The sequence below is a fragment of the Lipophrys pholis genome (genome assembly GCF_963383615.2).
Source record: "Lipophrys pholis genome assembly, contig: SCAFFOLD_41, whole genome shotgun sequence".
NCBI lineage: Eukaryota > Metazoa > Chordata > Actinopteri > Blenniiformes > Blenniidae > Lipophrys > Lipophrys pholis.
This window is the reverse complement of record NW_028291851.1, coordinates 296,265-315,408: the sequence shown is the minus strand read 5'-3', so window position 1 is coordinate 315,408 and position 19,144 is coordinate 296,265. Positions and strand designations below refer to the sequence as shown.

At 45.2% G+C, this 19,144-nt stretch overlaps 3 long non-coding RNA genes across 3 annotated transcripts; 1 reads left to right on the top strand and 2 right to left on the bottom strand.

Moving 5' to 3' along the window:
* Nucleotides 1-1,404: 1,404 nt before the first annotated feature.
* Nucleotides 1,405-5,952, bottom strand: LOC308128438. The gene is made up of 5 exons (XR_013936566.1): nucleotides 5,597-5,952; nucleotides 4,809-4,860; nucleotides 3,170-4,501; nucleotides 2,657-2,747; nucleotides 1,405-1,541 (listed from the first exon to the last, which is right to left on the bottom strand). It is a non-coding gene; the product is annotated as an uncharacterized lncRNA (long non-coding RNA).
* LOC308128437 lies at nucleotides 1,535-4,022 on the top strand. Its single transcript, XR_013936565.1, has 2 exons — nucleotides 1,535-3,159; nucleotides 3,370-4,022. It is a non-coding gene; the product is annotated as an uncharacterized lncRNA (long non-coding RNA).
* Nucleotides 5,953-17,525: 11,573 nt separating the features above from the next.
* LOC308128436 lies at nucleotides 17,526-18,828 on the bottom strand. Its single transcript, XR_013936564.1, has 3 exons — nucleotides 18,779-18,828; nucleotides 17,991-18,042; nucleotides 17,526-17,683 (listed from the first exon to the last, which is right to left on the bottom strand). It is a non-coding gene; the product is annotated as an uncharacterized lncRNA (long non-coding RNA).
* Between the last annotated feature and the right edge of the window lie 316 nt (nucleotides 18,829-19,144).

The following is a 19,144-nucleotide window of genomic DNA, read 5'->3' as shown; positions in this document are numbered from 1 at the left end:
TTCCCAACCCTAACCATCCCCACTCCCCATACCTAACCTTAACCAAACCCTCCCAAACCCCCCCCCCCCCCCCCCCCCCCCTCCGCTTCCTTCCAATCACTCCCCCCACTCTTCTTCCACGTACCTTTCACCTTAATCCCCAGCGCATCAGGATCCGGGCGGGTGTTAAATCTTCTCCTCCGCTATGCTCCTTTAAATCCTCAAGAGGGAGCCATTGCCCAACATAAAGAAAATTCTCAACGGCAGTGGCTCCTCAGAAACAAACTACAAAGCAACTTTGGGCTCCTACTTTCCTACTCTCCTACCCCTTCTACTTCACATTTACATCATCTTTCACACACACTATGAGGAATCCTCAATTCTAATTTATTCTACTTTATTTTATTTTAATTTATTTTATTTACTTTTTTTTAAAAAACCTGGGGACACATTCATTTAAATTCATATCACTTACTTCATACACCTTTCTTTTAACAAAAACTTTTCTGGGGTCACTAGTTGCTCTTTTGTAAATTACAGTAGAAATATTTTTTTTAAAAAAAGAGTCTGTTGCCAATGCCTTTCTCCAAATCATGTTCCAAACCTAACCTTGCTAGAGCCAGACTCATTTCTACAGTACCTGTAAAACTTAACAGAGCAACTACTATTAACGGAACTACCACAAAGGGAGAACCTGTGAAGTAAAAACACTAACTCTTGTGGACATGTACAGAACATAAACTCCATTTAGTTATTTTTATTTTTATTTTCATTTTAGAAACTATGGTGAATTTCTTTTATCCTTTTACCCCCTTCTTTTTTCTTTTTTAAAGAAAAGAAATTATAAACAACCCCCCCTCCCCCCCCCCCCCCCCCAATCTTCTCTGTGACAATGGTGTGCGGGTTGTGTTTCTGGTATGGATGCAATTTTAATTTTTACTTTTAATTTTTTTTTTTTTTTTTTTTTTTTTTTTTTTTTTTTTTTTTTTTTTTTTTTTTAAATTTTATTTACCCTGTTTGCAAAACACGATCGTGAATGGAGGGTCTCCCAAAAAAAATACAAATTGATAAAAGACCGGATTATATTACCACCAGGGGGCACCAACCACCAGCAGGTATGGATCACTTGGAACAGGATCAGCATGGACTTCCTGTTGGGAGGAGAGCCCCGCCTTACCGGACACCACTCCCCCTCTTTTCCCTCCAAAAAATCTATAAACACACCAAACACCATCACTGTCTTACCTTTGCCCCTGAGGAAGCCGAGCGGCGAAACGTTGGGCCCCCCCCCCCCCCTCCCCCTTCTTTTTTTACCCTTTATTTTCAACTTGTGTTTTCTCTTTCGCTATATTTTGCGATTTTTCCTTTTTTCCTTTTTATTCTTTGGACCACATATTGTTTTTTCAAAGGGACTAGGCCCTACATTCACACAAAGCCAGCTTGGCACAGAATTCTTTGTCGGATACGCTGCGAGTGGACTATCATCTCCACAGCCGGAAGAGAGGAGTTCCAACGACACCCCCCCGGGGTCCCCCAATCCTCGAAGGAGACCTACCTCACCCCTAGAAACAAAGGGGACAAGAAAGGACTACAGTGTGTGAGTGTGCATTGACAAATTTTTACAGGCCTCAAACATCCGGAAGGACCCCGCCCGTAGAAGCCGGCCTGCAGGACTCGGGCGTCGAGCAAAACTCTGATGCATGTATGTGGCCTTAAAAAATCCAACAATCTGACGGTACAATTTGTTGTTTTCTTTGAAAAAAAGAAACCCCACGCATAAGCTGGTTAAGTCAGTACTGTGATTAACTTCTTCCTGTTCTCCCTTGATGAGGATTCTTATTACTATGATTGCTTTTGATTTTCTTGTTTAAAAACTCTTCTTGAACACACCTGCCACCTCAACCTATAACCACAGGTCAACGGTTTTTATTTCTCCTCCTTCTTTCTGTGTCATTCCAATTCATGCACTCCCAATTTTAGACTACTTTCTTATCCCCTTTTAATCCACCATCAAATTTATTAGTCAGAAACTTTTCAGGGTTGATAATTAATTCTCTACTCACCTGGAGGCAAAAGGTTTCCTCCCCCCAAAAAAATACTCTGATATTATGTCTATCCCTTTACGCAATAGGTTTTCAGCCTTGTCAACGCAGGGGCGGGAAGACCGCTCAGAACGCCCGCCTGGGCCCCAAGACAAAACACCCACATCTGGTCCAGATGTCCGGAACAGGGCGGCTAACTTAAGCAGTACTAAACGGTATTTTAAGATTCTTCAAACCCTACATCACGCAGAAGTTTTAACCACAGCTAAGGAGACAAAAATATTACCAGCAGGTATGAAGAAAAAAACTGAGAAACTGGCGGCCTTTATCAAGCCTGCATGCCCGAATGAAAGAACCCTCAACAGAATAAAACTAAATACACAGAACTGGATGGAGGCAAACCTCGCCACCTTAAGGGAACATTATGACACCACGCTGGCCGACCTCCTCACAGAAATAATGACTTTTGAACCTGAAGCTTTTAGCAAGGCCCTACAATGGGCCAAACAACGATATGGTAGAAGACTAACAGACAGCTCAGTGACAGAATTTGAATCCATACTAAAACATGGTGCCCCTGGTTGTCCTCATTCTCCTTCTCTTCCAATGGCTGCAAACCCACAGGTGGCACTTACGGAGGAAAACTTCCCCACCCTTCCAGCAACACGGGAAGAGGACCCCCTCCTTTCCGTCGGTGCAGCTTCCCCACGTCCCCAGCGCAGTAATCTGCATAGGGACAGGAAAAGTAAGAACCATACAAACATCAAAGAAATTGCAGTATTTCCAGTGCCACCTTCCGTAACAATAACAGCACAAATACACAGAAACAGTGAAACCTTGGAATCATGTAAGTCTCACATGGGACAGAATATTGGTTCACAATCTCTATTTATCTCTCCGGAACCCAGTTCCTGCCCTCCCTCCCGAGTTACAGCAGAACTTCAGCAGACACTCCTCCCGATTGGGGATCCATTTTCCAACCACCGGGAAGCAATCTTCGGTACAGGACCAGCTAACTCCCCCAGGGTGAGGGAACCACTGGACGTAGGAGATTTCGACAAGAACGATGCAAATTTCCTACAAAAAACATCCACCTTTCCCAGGGAAGAGGACAAACAACAACAGGCCAACCAAACAGGTGAACCCACCATATCAGAACTTGGGATTGCACCGGCCGGGCCCGAGCTGGACCTTGTACTCCCCGAGGAGCATCTTATGACACACCCGGGGCAGAATACAAAGGAACACACAGTAAAAGCAGTATACAGTAATGTTATTGTGGCAAGCTCCGAATTACAAATACTTACCTTGACAGACTCTAATCCAGACACCTTGCCTCCAACTCCAGATTCTCCAACACTGCGATATGATGCGCAGGGGGCGGGACCAAGCGGTGGCAAAAGACACCCATGTACACCAGTCCACGAGGACCCGGGGTTAGCACAACTGATTACGACTGATGGAACGACGGACGAACTCACCACTTCACCGTGCCAGTCTGAGTCTAACTTGAACCACTCGCCCCCCGTTGGGCGACCCAGCCCCCCCACCCCCCGGAGGTCTGAACCTGTAATTCATTGTCATACTGCACAAAAAATTAAAAACTGGGAACTGGAAATAACTAAGCCTGTTCTAATCATTGGGGATTCCAATCTGGCACGACTAACGTCGTTTACACATCCCAAAATCCAAGTGGACAGCTTTCCAGGAGCACAGCTCCATCACATTAAAAAAGTTTTGGAAAAACTAACCCCAGACAATAGAGTTGAAACGGTTGTATTGTCAGTGGGCTTAAATGACTGCCTGAAAAGACTACGACCATTAACGGTGGCAAAGCATTTAAACGCGTGCCTCAATCAGATCGAACGAATCTTCCCGGCAGCTATTTCCCTCGTTCCATTACTCAATTACAGCCCTGAATTAGAGAAGGGTCAAATACAGTGCCTCATGGCCCTGAACGAACACATAGTAAAGAAACACAATTTCTTAACAGACATTAAGGCAGACGTCTTCAAAACCGAAACAACAGACCCAGTGCATTGGACCTGCGAAACGGCAAACACCATTTTAAATCACTGGCTGTCACAGTTAAACTAGTAGGAGGGGAGCCGAATCAATATAGTGCCCCCAGTAACTCTAATGTTACAAATCTATCAAGCCATAACATAAGTATCTCACAACAGGAACTTCTGGAAAAAGGATTAACCTTTATACCCACACCCAAACCTCCGAAACTGCTAGAACTACGCAAAGAGGTTCACCTCTTTCACAGAAGGCTAAAAATCATGGAATACTTCGAAGGAACAGAATACAATCACTTACCTTTCACTGAACAATCAAACTGGGAACCCCCAGATGAGGCTCTCTCGAAACCCCTCCGGGAGCTTATCCAAAGAGACAAAAACACCCTATCTCACTTGGTAATTCCCCGGGGACGTCCTCCTAATATTACAGAGGACCAACAAAAGGCCTTGGACATCCTGAAAAAAAGGAAAGATATTATTATCAAACCAGCAGATAAGGGAGGCCAAGTGGTAATCCAGAACAGACACGATTACTTTCTGGAGGCCACCAGGCAACTAAATGACCTCAAATACTATGTACCTTTACAAACACCGTTACAGCCTATTACAGCCTCACTCATTCGACCCATGGTGAGGTCTTTATATGACAACAAATTTATCTCAGCCAAACAAATGTACTATCTGCTGGGACCAGCTTCGCCACGTCCTCGCTGCTTTTATTTACTACCTAAAATCCATAAAACTCCGGACACCTGGACCGTACCTTTTAAAATCCCCCCGGGACGTCCAATTGTCAGCGACTGCGGCTCGGAGACCTATAGGTTAGCAGAATACATAGATTACTACATCAATCCATTATCAAAACAACACCCGAGTTATATTAAAGACACATATGATTTTGTTAACAAACTCCGACAACTCAGCGTCCCAGAGGGGACTTTTCTTTTTACCATAGACATCACCTCCTTATACACAAACATTGACACCAGCCTGGGTCTGGAGGCCATCAGGAAGGTCTTTCAACAATATCCAGACCCCGACCGCCCGGATGAAATTATCTATGAAATGCTGCAGGTTACTCTTACTCGCAATGATTTTATTTTCAACAACCAGTGGTATCTTCAAGTATGCGGATGTGCGATGGGCCGGAAATATTCCCCAGCATATGCCGACATATATATGGCGGAGTGGGAGCGGACGGCCCTATTAAAATGCAAGGAACGCCCCCTTCTTTATCTACGTTACTTGGATGACATATTTGGGTTATGGTGCAAGTCAGAGGATTCATTCCAACATTTCCTCCACACCCTCAACACACACCACCCCAACATCAAAATCAAACATAACAAACAATCCTCACATATCGAATATCTGGACACTACAGTTTATTTTCACAATATCAAACACTCTACTAAGGAATTGGGCACCAAAGTATTTTTCAAAGAAACAGACAGACACACACTACTTCATAAAAAGAGTTACCACCCCAAACATACATTCCGGGGGATCATCAAATCCCAACTAATCAGATTTCACAAAATATGTACGCACCAGAAAGACGCAGAGGCAGCTACAGCAGTGTTATTTAAAGCACTAGGACCCAGGGGTTACTCCAAACGCCTCCTTCGGGGAATCAAGGCGGAAGTTCACGGAAGCCTCCTGGGACCAACTCCGTCTAGGCGAACCGAGGGGAGCCCCCTGCTGGTACCTTTTGTTACCACATATCACCAACAATTACATCCGTTTAACCAGGGCCTCCGCAACAGTTTTCAACAACTTCAGCACTCCAAATCTCAAACCGGACAATACAAGATGATTACAGCTTACAAAAGAAATAAAAACTTGGCGGACATCCTGGTTCACTCCCAGTACAAACCGGCAAACAGAATCACTTCTCCTCCAATAAACCACAACTCACCCCCCTACATCTTCAATACGTTATCAGGCAAAGGACTGCCCACAATAACCAACTGGTCTATACACTCCTACAATATAATTTACACCATAGAATGCAAACATTGCAACAGGATATATGTGGGAGAATCCAGAAATTCCATCCGAACCAGGATGTCCCAACACCTGTACCTCATCCGGAATAACAAAGGGGTCAATTCCCTCCATAAACATTTCCAGGAAGTAGGGGCTCACTGCCTCGTTTATAGAGTTGTGGAGCAGAATACCAACTGGTCCACAGGACAAAGGAAACACAGAGAAAAAGTATGGATCCAGAAATTAGAGACCGTTTCCCCTCTGGGCCTAAATGAAAGATCGGGCCCCTAGAGAAAGAAAGGGAAATCTTTAAAGTAGCCTAAAGTTGTTTCTTCTGGACCCTGAAACCACCTTTTCTCACCTTCCCCCCTTTTTTTTCCCTCTTTTAATTGCCTTTCCTTAATAGAGAGGTGAAATCTTGCACCAGCCCGGAGCTTAGCCAAAAAAAACAAAAGTTTAAAATTGATTAACCTTTTTATAAAAAAATTTTTTTGTATATTTATTCAGCCTGGTCAAAAAATTTAATATATGAAATTACCCTTACAAATTGTGAAATTACGATTTGAATAAATCCCCCCCCCCCCTTTTTGGTTTTAAAAAAAACAAAGCCGACCTCTCCTCCTCTTGAATTTCAAACAGTTTTAAATAAAGCTCTGCGACATATTGAAGTGACTAACTGACTTATATTTTCTTTGTTTGATACTGACAAAATGTGTGAATTTTTTTCTTCAAAATAAATCAAAGTAGGACCAGACGTCGGCTTTACTGTTAGAACCCAGATTGCTCTTGAATATCTATATATTTCTATATTTATAGTCACCAACTGAAGCACTTTATGGCCCTATGCCAGGCCCCTTTTAACAAAATATTAAAAGAATAATGAGGAATTGACCATTTCCCTTCTGATTGGTCAAAGACTCAGGAGCCAGAACCGAGTAGAACAGGCAACATGTATCATATGCACTGTTGACATGGAATGTTTTCTCACTGCTTGTGACTTTTTTGTATATGGGAATTGAACTGCATTAGTTGGAATGTTTATTAATTATTTACTATGTTTTACAGTTGCCTGGACAATAAGGTTCTGGCTCCTTCCCTTGCACTAAACGAACCCCAACCCCCCCCCCCCCCCCCCCCCCCCCCTTCCTTCCCTTCCTATTACCCTTCCCAATTCCTTCACCTAACCCTAACCATTCCCACTCCCCATACCTAACCCTAACCAAACCCCCCCCCCCCCCCCAAATCTCCCGTTCCCCCCTCCCTTCCCCCTTCCTAACCCTAATCACTCCCACTCCCCATGCCTAACCCTAACCATTCCCACTCCCCATACCTTACCCAACCCCCCCCCCTTTTTATTTTCCCATCCCCCCTCCCTTCCCCCTTCCTAACCCTAATCACTCCCACTCCCCATGCCTAACCCTAACCATTCCCACTCCCCATACCTTACCCAACCCCCCCCCCCTTTTTATTTTCCCATCCCCCCTCCCATTCCCCCTTCCTAACCCTAACCATCCCCACTCCCCATACCTAACCCTAACCAAACCCCCCCCCCCCCCCTTCCCTCAATTTCCCGTTCCCCCCTCCCTTCCCCCTTCCTAACCCTAATCACTCCCACTCCCCATGCCTAACCCTAACCATTCCCACTCCCCATACCTTACCCAAACCCCCCCCCCCCCTTTTTATTTTCCCATCCCCCCTCCCATTCCCCCTTCCTAACCCTAACCATCCCCACTCCCCATACCTAACCCTAACCACTCCCACTCCCCATGCCTAACCCTAACCATTCCCACTCCCCATACCTAACCCAAAACCCCCCAAAACCCCCCCCCCCCCCCCCCATTTTATTTTTTCGTCCCCCCTCCCATTCCCCCTTCCCAACCCTAACCATCCCCACTCCCCATACCTAACCTTAACCAAACCCTCCCAAACCCGCCCCCCCCCCCCCCCCCCCCCTCCGCTTCCTTCCAATCACTCCCCCCACTCTTCTTCCACGTACCTTTCACCTTAATCCCCAGCGCATCAGGATCCGGGCGGGTGTTAAATCTTCTCCTCCGCTATGCTCCTTTAAATCCTCAAGAGGGAGCCATTGCCCAACATAAAGAAAATTCTCAACGGCAGTGGCTCCTCAGAAACAAACTACAAAGCAACTTTGGGCTCCTACTTTCCTACTCTCCTACCCCTTCTACTTCACATTTACATCATCTTTCACACACACTATGAGGAATCCTCAATTCTAATTTATTCTACTTTATTTTATTTTAATTTATTTTATTTACTTTTTTTTAAAAAACCTGGGGACACATTCATTTAAATTCATATCACTTACTTCATACACCTTTCTTTTAACAAAAACTTTTCTGGGGTCACTAGTTGCTCTTTTGTAAATTACAGTAGAAATATTTTTTTTAAAAAAAGAGTCTGTTGCCAATGCCTTTCTCCAAATCATGTTCCAAACCTAACCCTAACCCTAACCCTAACCCTAACCCTAACCCTAACCCTAACCCTAACCCTAACCCTAACCCTAACCCTAACCCTAACCCTAACCCTAACCCTAACCCTAACCCTAACCCTAACCCTAACCCTAACCCTAACCCTAACCCTAACCCTAACCCTAACCCTTCCCTTCCTAAACTTAACCCCTCCTTCCCCTCCCCTCACCTAACCCTAACCCCCCCCCCCCCCCCCCCCCCCCCCCGCCTACAAACCCAACCCCCTCTCCCATCCTAAACCTAACCACATCCCCTCTTTCTCTCCTAACCCCCCCCCTCCTTTTTCACCCCTTCCCCAGTAATTTATCAGTTTTAAACAAGTTTTCGGACGTCGACTGTTTTAGGATCCAGAGTTCAATTTTAATTTGGGTGATATCTCTTTTATCCTATTTTTAATTTCTTATGGATTTACTTCTTACTTTTAATTGTAAAAACGTCCAAGTCTCTTATTTTCCCTTTTAAGTTAATCACTTGGGAGAATATGGACGAACCCACCTCTTTTAAAACATAGGGCGCTTTTTACAACACCCGAGGTGACACTACCCTCTTTTAAAAGGACTGAAGTAATTTTAATATCACAAGGAAACACTTTTTAAATATGGTGTACTGTTGCCCGTGCCTTTCTCTCCTTTGTCCCAAACCTAACCCTAACCCTAACCCTAACCCTAACCCTAACCCTAACCCTAACCCTAACCCTAACCCTAACCCTAACCCTAACCCCTAACCCTAACCCTAACCCTAACCCCTAACCCCAAACCCTAAACCCTAACCCTAACCCTAACCCTAACCCTAACCCTAACCCTAACCCTAACCCTAACCCTAACCCCTAACCCTAACCCTAACCCTAACCCTAACCCTAACCCTAACCCTAACCCTAACCCTAACCCTAACCCTAACCCTAACCCCTAACCCTAACCCTAACCCTAACCCTAACCCCTAACCCTAACCCTAACCCTAACCCTAACCCTAACCCTAACCCCTAACCCTAACCCTACCCCTAACCCTAACCCTAACCCTAACCCTAACCCTAACCCTAACCCTAACCCTAACCCTAACCCTAACCCTAACCCTAACCCTAACCCTAACCCTAACCCTAACCCTAACCCTAACCTAACCCTAACCCTAACCCTAACCCTAACCCTAACCCTAACCCTAACCCTAACCCTAACCCTAACCCTAACCCCAATTAGATCTCATCGTGGGAAATGCAAAAAATTGGGGACATAATACTATGATTATCCTGGAGGATCACTACAAGAGCAGCCTGGATAAAATACTGCAAGACCTGACGGAGGACCTTCTTCCTGAATGGAGAACGGCCTTTCAGGTGGCCACAAAATGGGCCAAAAAGAACCTACGCCACATTAAACAAGGGGTCATTGATCATGCGGAGGCCATGATAACCACGTGGGCACAAGCACCACAAAACAGAACGGTCACGGGGGAAAGAGAGGCCCCGGAGGAGGTGACTAGTCCAGGCCCGCAATATCAGGAGGAGACAATTCCTCCACCCAGGACCCAGCAGCAGGCTCCTCCTCCCTCGACAAAGAGGAATATAGGGACAATGACAATCCCAAGATACTACCATTTGTTTGGCCTGGACGGGGGAGACTGTCAGGGGGGTGAGGTTGAATTAATCCAGGAGGACCCTCCAAGAGACCGTGGGGAGGCTCGGGAGAAAGTGCCGCAACACCAGGGGGAGACCATATCTCCACCCAGGATCAAGCAGTGGGCTCCTCCTCCCACGACAGAGACAGAGGATGAGGCGAGTGAGGAGGAAGAGGAGGGTCAGATACAACCAGGGGGATCTCCAAGGAGGAGTCCCACAAATACACTGGTTCCACGTATAAGATACCCCACACACACCAAAATGTCCGGTCCGGTACAACCATCAAGGGGAAAGACCTCTCATAATACTTACCTTCCAAGTCAGACAAGAAAGACTTACCTCTCGACTCCGACTCGACCAGCAGGGGGAGAAGAAACATATCAAATCCATTGGAAGGACTAGGGATGGTCACTCAAACTTGGGGAACTTCACAATTAGATCAAGAACCAAACGGATTAAATATTAAAAACAATTAGAGCACAATCGTAAAATTCATGGGGTAGGGAGAAATGAAAATTTAGAAACACAATCTTAAATCTAAACCTAATCCTAACCCTAACCCTAACCTTTAAACCTAACCCTAACCCCTAAGAATCCTAAACCTAACCCTTAAACCTAAACCTAACCCTTAAACCTAAACCTAAACCTAACCCTAAACCTAAATCTTGGTCTTAGCCCTATCCCAAATTAAATTCTAACCCTAACCTTAAAATCCAACCCTATATTTAACCCTAACCCTAACCATATTTAACCCTAATTGATGGGGAATTGAAAAACATATAAGATTTAAACAGGTTTGGCATTTATAGGGTTAAAAACAGCCCCTCCCTTACACACTCACTCTCAAAAACTAAAACGGCTCACGTGTATCAGCCCCTCCCCTCCCCATGCGCTTAAGTACCAGCTGCACGGAGGCTGCCGCTTCATTCCAACTCAGACCCGAGAGGAACACACATCATTGAAATCCACAGCCAGCTTTCTTTTACATTTTTGAGTGCCAATTGTGCCTGATGAAGACCTAGCAGGTCGAAACGTTGCGCAGAGGCACGTTTATTGATTTTTATTTTCAAAAAAAAGATATTTTTTTCCTGTTTGTTTTTTGGGTTTTAACCTAAAGTTAGGTAAACCTTTTTATTTGAAAAGCCACATATTATATACATATAATTTTTGTTTCATTTTTAAAAAAAATTTTTTAACCTAAGAACAGGTATATATTTTTTTCTAAATTCAATTTTATTCATATTTCTTCTAATTCAAAACAAAATTTATTGTGTACATACATACATATCAAAAATAAACCCAAAAAATGTCCTTTGAGGACTGGACCACAGTGCGCTATGGGAGGCGCCGTGGTCGGATCCCTGATGGGGGTTTCCGGCATGGGTTTTCGGGATACTGGGGGAGGGACTACGCCCGAGGGATGGACTGTGCACACCCTGACTCCCGTGGATTCGGGGGTCAGGGACAATTCCCTTTCCCTAACCAGCCCGTGCCTCCCAGAGGTTATGGTCCCTCCTTCCGGCCCCGTTTCCAGCCGCGAGACATCTCATCAGGGCAAAGATCATATGCCACAGTGGTTCGGGGGGGACAACAAAGCGATCGTGCCCCAAAAACACAACAGGCCCAACCAAGTGACCCAAAGTTCACAGCACTGGTGCGGAAATTGCACCTGATAATCAAAATGGTGCACCATTTGCAAAATGTTACCCCCAATCCAGAAAAGGCAGACCCAAGGATGGTCACCCGGATGGTGGACATATTGTCCACCATGATAAGACCAGCTGCCCCTACTCCAGAAACAATAGATCTCATCGTGGGAAATGCAAAAAATTGGGGACATAATACTATGATTATCCTGGAGGATCACTACAAGAGCAGCCTGGATAAAATACTGCAAGACCTGACGGAGGACCTTCTTCCTGAATGGAGAACGGCCTTTCAGGTGGCCACAAAATGGGCCAAAAAGAACCTACGCCACATTAAACAAGGGGTCATTGATCATGCGGAGGCCATGATAACCACGTGGGCACAAGCACCACAAAACAGAACGGTCACGGGGGAAAGAGAGGCCCCGGAGGAGGTGACTAGTCCAGGCCCGCAATATCAGGAGGAGACAATTCCTCCACCCAGGACCCAGCAGCAGGCTCCTCCTCCCTCGACAAAGAGGAATATAGGGACAATGACAATCCCAAGATACTACCATTTGTTTGGCCTGGACGGGGGAGACTGTCAGGGGGGTGAGGTTGAATTAATCCAGGAGGACCCTCCAAGAGACCGTGGGGAGGCTCGGGAGAAAGTGCCGCAACACCAGGGGGAGACCATATCTCCACCCAGGATCAAGCAGTGGGCTCCTCCTCCCACGACAGAGACAGAGGATGAGGCGAGTGAGGAGGAAGAGGAGGGTCAGATACAACCAGGGGGATCTCCAAGGAGGAGTCCCACAAATACACTGGTTCCACGTATAAGATACCCCACACACACCAAAATGTCCGGTCCGGTACAACCATCAAGGGGAAAGACCTCTCATAATACTTACCTTCCAAGTCAGACAAGAAAGACTTACCTCTCGACTCCGACTCGACCAGCAGGGGGAGAAGAAACATATCAAATCCATTGGAAGGACTAGGGATGGTCACTCAAACTTGGGGAACTTCACAATTAGATCAAGAACCAAACGGATTAAATATTAAAAACAATTAGAGCACAATCGTAAAATTCATGGGGTAGGGAGAAATGAAAATTTAGAAACACAATCTTAAATCTAAACCTAATCCTAACCCTAACCCTAACCTTTAAACCTAACCCTAACCCCTAAGAATCCTAAACCTAACCCTTAAACCTAAACCTAACCCTTAAACCTAAACCTAAACCTAACCCTAAACCTAAATCTTGGTCTTAGCCCTATCCCAAATTAAATTCTAACCCTAACCTTAAAATCCAACCCTATATTTAACCCTAACCCTAACCATATTTAACCCTAATTGATGGGGAATTGAAAAACATATAAGATTTAAACAGGTTTGGCATTTATAGGGTTAAAAACAGCCCCTCCCTTACACACTCACTCTCAAAAACTAAAACGGCTCACGTGTATCAGCCCCTCCCCTCCCCATGCGCTTAAGTACCAGCTGCACGGAGGCTGCCGCTTCATTCCAACTCAGACCCGAGAGGAACACACATCATTGAAATCCACAGCCAGCTTTCTTTTACATTTTTGAGTGCCAATTGTGCCTGATGAAGACCTAGCAGGTCGAAACGTTGCGCAGAGGCACGTTTATTGATTTTTATTTTCAAAAAAAAGATATTTTTTTCCTGTTTGTTTTTTGGGTTTTAACCTAAAGTTAGGTAAACCTTTTTATTTGAAAAGCCACATATTATATACATATAATTTTTGTTTCATTTTTAAAAAATTTTTTTTAACCTAAGAACAGGTATATATTTTTTTCTAAATTCAATTTTATTCATATTTCTTCTAATTCAAAACAAAATTTATTGTGTACATACATACATATCAAAAATAAACCCAAAAAATGTCCTTTGAGGACTGGACCACAGTGCGCTATGGGAGGCGCCGTGGTCGGATCCCTGATGGGGGTTTCCGGCATGGGTTTTCGGGATACTGGGGGAGGGACTACGCCCGAGGGATGGACTGTGCACACCCTGACTCCCGTGGATTCGGGGGTCAGGGACAATTCCCTTTCCCTAACCAGCCCGTGCCTCCCAGAGGTTATGGTCCCTCCTTCCGGCCCCGTTTCCAGCCGCGAGACATCTCATCAGGGCAAAGATCATATGCCACAGTGGTTCGGGGGGGACAACAAAGCGATCGTGCCCCAAAAACACAACAGGCCCAACCAAGTGACCCAAAGTTCACAGCACTGGTGCGGAAATTGCACCTGATAATCAAAATGGTGCACCATTTGCAAAATGTTACCCCCAATCCAGAAAAGGCAGACCCAAGGATGGTCACCCGGATGGTGGACATATTGTCCACCATGATAAGACCAGCTGCCCCTACTCCAGAAACAATAGATCTCATCGTGGGAAATGCAAAAAATTGGGGACATAATACTATGATTATCCTGGAGGATCACTACAAGAGCAGCCTGGATAAAATACTGCAAGACCTGACGGAGGACCTTCTTCCTGAATGGAGAACGGCCTTTCAGGTGGCCACAAAATGGGCCAAAAAGAACCTACGCCACATTAAACAAGGGGTCATTGATCATGCGGAGGCCATGATAACCACGTGGGCACAAGCACCACAAAACAGAACGGTCACGGGGGAAAGAGAGGCCCCGGAGGAGGTGACTAGTCCAGGCCCGCAATATCAGGAGGAGACAATTCCTCCACCCAGGACCCAGCAGCAGGCTCCTCCTCCCTCGACAAAGAGGAATATAGGGACAATGACAATCCCAAGATACTACCATTTGTTTGGCCTGGACGGGGGAGACTGTCAGGGGGGTGAGGTTGAATTAATCCAGGAGGACCCTCCAAGAGACCGTGGGGAGGCTCGGGAGAAAGTGCCGCAACACCAGGGGGAGACCATATCTCCACCCAGGATCAAGCAGTGGGCTCCTCCTCCCACGACAGAGACAGAGGATGAGGCGAGTGAGGAGGAAGAGGAGGGTCAGATACAACCAGGGGGATCTCCAAGGAGGAGTCCCACAAATACACTGGTTCCACGTATAAGATACCCCACACACACCAAAATGTCCGGTCCGGTACAACCATCAAGGGGAAAGACCTCTCATAATACTTACCTTCCAAGTCAGACAAGAAAGACTTACCTCTCGACTCCGACTCGACCAGCAGGGGGAGAAGAAACATATCAAATCCATTGGAAGGACTAGGGATGGTCACTCAAACTTGGGGAACTTCACAATTAGATCAAGAACCAAACGGATTAAATATTAAAAACAATTAGAGCACAATCGTAAAATTCATGGGGTAGGGAGAAATGAAAATTTAGAAACACAATCTTAAATCTAAACCTAATCCTAACCCTAACCCTAACCTTTAAACCTAACCCTAACCCCTAAGAATCCTAAACCTAACCCTTAAACCTAAACCTAACCCTTAAACCTAAACCTAAACCTAACCCTAAACCTAAATCTTGGTCTTAGCCCTATCCCAAATTAAATTCTAACCCTAACCTTAAAATCCAACCCTATATTTAACCCTAACCCTAACCATATTTAACCCTAATTGATGGGGAATTGAAAAACATATAAGATTTAAACAGGTTTGGCATTTATAGGGTTAAAAACAGCCCCTCCCTTACACACTCACTCTCAAAAACTAAAACGGCTCACGTGTATCAGCCCCTCCCCTCCCCATGCGCTTAAGTACCAGCTGCACGGAGGCTGCCGCTTCATTCCAACTCAGACCCGAGAGGAACACACATCATTGAAATCCACAGCCAGCTTTCTTTTACATTTTTGAGTGCCAATTGTGCCTGATGAAGACCTAGCAGGTCGAAACGTTGCGCAGAGGCACGTTTATTGATTTTTATTTTCAAAAAAAAGATATTTTTTTCCTGTTTGTTTTTTGGGTTTTAACCTAAAGTTAGGTAAACCTTTTTATTTGAAAAGCCACATATTATATACATATAATTTTTGTTTCATTTTTAAAAAAATTTTTTTAACCTAAGAACAGGTATATATTTTTTTCTAAATTCAATTTTATTCATATTTCTTCTAATTCAAAACAAAATTTATTGTGTACATACATACATATCAAAAATAAACCCAAAAAATGTCCTTTGAGGACTGGACCACAGTGCGCTATGGGAGGCGCCGTGGTCGGATCCCTGATGGGGGTTTCCGGCATGGGTTTTCGGGATACTGGGGGAGGGACTACGCCCGAGGGATGGACTGTGCACACCCTGACTCCCGTGGATTCGGGGGTCAGGGACAATTCCCTTTCCCTAACCCTAACCCTAACCCTAACCCTAACCCTAACCCTAACCCTAACCCTAACCCTAACCCTAACCCTAACCCTAACCCTAACCCTAACCCTAACCCTAACCCTAACCCCCTAACCCTAACCCTAACCCTAACCCTAACCCTTTGCCCCTGAGGAAGCCGAGCGGCGAAACGTTGGGCCCCCCCCCCCCCCCTCCCCCTTCTTTTTTTACCCTTTATTTTCAACTTGTGTTTTCTCTTTCGCTATATTTTGCGATTTTTCCTTTTTTCCTTTTTATTCTTTGGACCACATATTGTTTTTTCAAAGGGACTAGGCCCTACATTCACACAAAGCCAGCTTGGCACAGAATTCTTTGTCGGATACGCTGCGAGTGGACTATCATCTCCACAGCCGGAAGAGAGGAGTTCCAACGACACCCCCCTGGGGTCCCCCAATCCTCGAAGGAGACCTACCTCACCCCTAGAAACAAAGGGGACAAGAAAGGACTACAGTGTATTCTCCAACACTGCGATATGATGCGCAGGGGGCGGGACCAAGCGGTGGCAAAAGACACCCATGTACACCAGTCCACGAGGACCCGGGGTTAGCACAACTGATTACGACTGATGGAACGACGGACGAACTCACCACTTCACCGTGCCAGTCTGAGTCTAACTTGAACCACTCGCCCCCCGTTGGGCGACCCAGCCCCCCCACCCCCCGGAGGTCTGAACCTGTAATTCATTGTCATACTGCACAAAAAATTAAAAACTGGGAACTGGAAATAACTAAGCCTGTTCTAATCATTGGGGATTCCAATCTGGCACGACTAACGTCGTTTACACATCCCAAAATCCAAGTGGACAGCTTTCCAGGAGCACAGCTCCATCACATTAAAAAAGTTTTGGAAAAACTAACCCCAGACAATAGAGTTGAAACGGTTGTATTGTCAGTGGGCTTAAATGACTGCCTGAAAAGACTACGACCATTAACGGTGGCAAAGCATTTAAACGCGTGCCTCAATCAGATCGAACGAATCTTCCCGGCAGCTATTTCCCTCGTTCCATTACTCAATTACAGCCCTGAATTAGAGAAGAGTCAAATACAGTGCCTCATGGCCCTGAACGAACACATAGTAAAGAAACACAATTTCTTAACAGACATTAAGGCAGACGTCTTCAAAACCGAAACAACAGACCCAGTGCATTGGACCTGCGAAACGGCAAACACCATTTTAAATCACTGGCTGTCACAGTTAAACTAGTAGGAGGGGAGCCGAATCAATATAGTGCCCCCAGTAACTCTAATGTTACAAATCTATCAAGCCATAACATAAGTGTCTCACAACAGGAACTTCTGGAAAAAGGATTAACCTTTATACCCACACCCAAACCTCCGAAACTGCTAGAACTACGCAAAGAGGTTCACCTCTTTCACAGAAGGCTAAAAATCATGGAATACTTCGAAGGAACAGAATACAATCACTTACCTTTCACTGAACAATCAAACTGGGAACCCCCAGATGAGGCTCTCTCGAAACCCCTCCGGGAGCTTATCCAAAGAGACAAAAACACCCTATCTCACTTGGTAATTCCCCGGGGACGTCCTCCTAATATTACAGAGGACCAACAAAAGGCCTTGGACATCCTGAAAAAAAGGAAAGATATTATTATCAAACCAGCAGATAAGGGAGGCCAAGTGGTAATCCAGAACAGACACGATTACTTTCTGGAGGCCACCAGGCAACTAAATGACCTCAAATACTATGTACCTTTACAAACACCGTTACAGCCTATTACAGCCTCACTCATTCGACCCATGGTGAGGTCTTTATATGACAACAAATGTATCTCAGCCAAACAAATGTACTATCTGCTGGGACCAGCTTCGCCACGTCCTCGCTGCTTTTATTTACTACCTAAAATCCATAAAACTCCGGACACCTGGACCGTACCTTTTAAAATCCCCCCGGGACGTCCAATTGTCAGCGACTGCGGCTCGGAGACCTATAGGTTAGCAGAATACATAGATTACTACATCAATCCATTATCAAAACAACACCCGAGTTATATTAAAGACACATATGATTTTGTTAACAAACTCCGACAACTCAGCGTCCCAGAGGGGACTTTTCTTTTTACCATAGACATCACCTCCTTATACACAAACATTGACACCAGCCTGGGTCTGGAGGCCATCAGGAAGGTCTTTCAACAATATCCAGACCCCGACCGCCCGGATGAAATTATCTATGAAATGCTGCAGGTTACTCTTACTCGCAATGATTTTATTTTCAACAACCAGTGGTATCTTCAAGTATGCGGATGTGCGATGGGCCGGAAATATTCCCCAGCATATGCCGACATATATATGGCGGAGTGGGAGCGGACGGCCCTATTAAAATGCAAGGAACGCCCCCTTCTTTATCTACGTTACTTGGATGACATATTTGGGTTATGGTGCAAGTCAGAGGATTCATTCCAACATTTCCTCCACACCCTCAACACACACCACCCCAACATCAAAATCAAACATAACAAACAATCCTCACATATCGAATATCTGGACACTACAGTTTATTTTCACAATATCAAACACTCTACTAAGGAATTGGGCACCAAAGTATTTTTCAAAGAAACAGACAGACACACACTACTTCATAAAAAGAGTTACCACCCCAAACATACATTCCGGGGGATCATCAAATCCCAACTAATCAGATTTCACAAAATATGTACGCACCAGAAAGACGCAGAGGCAGCTACAGCAGTGTTATTTAAAGCACTAGGACCCAGGGGTTACTCCAAACGCCTCCTTCGGGGAATCAAGGCGGAAGTTCACGGAAGCCTCCTGGGACCAACTCCGTCTAGGCGAACCGAGGGGAGCCCCCTGCTGGTACCTTTTGTTACCACATATCACCAACAATTACATCCGTTTAACCAGGGCCTCCGCAACAGTTTTCAACAACTTCAGCACTCCAAATCTCAAACCGGACAATACAAGATGATTACAGCTTACAAAAGAAATAAAAACTTGGCGGACATCCTGGTTCACTCCCAGTACAAACCGGCAAACAGAATCACTTCTCCTCCAATAAACCACTACTCA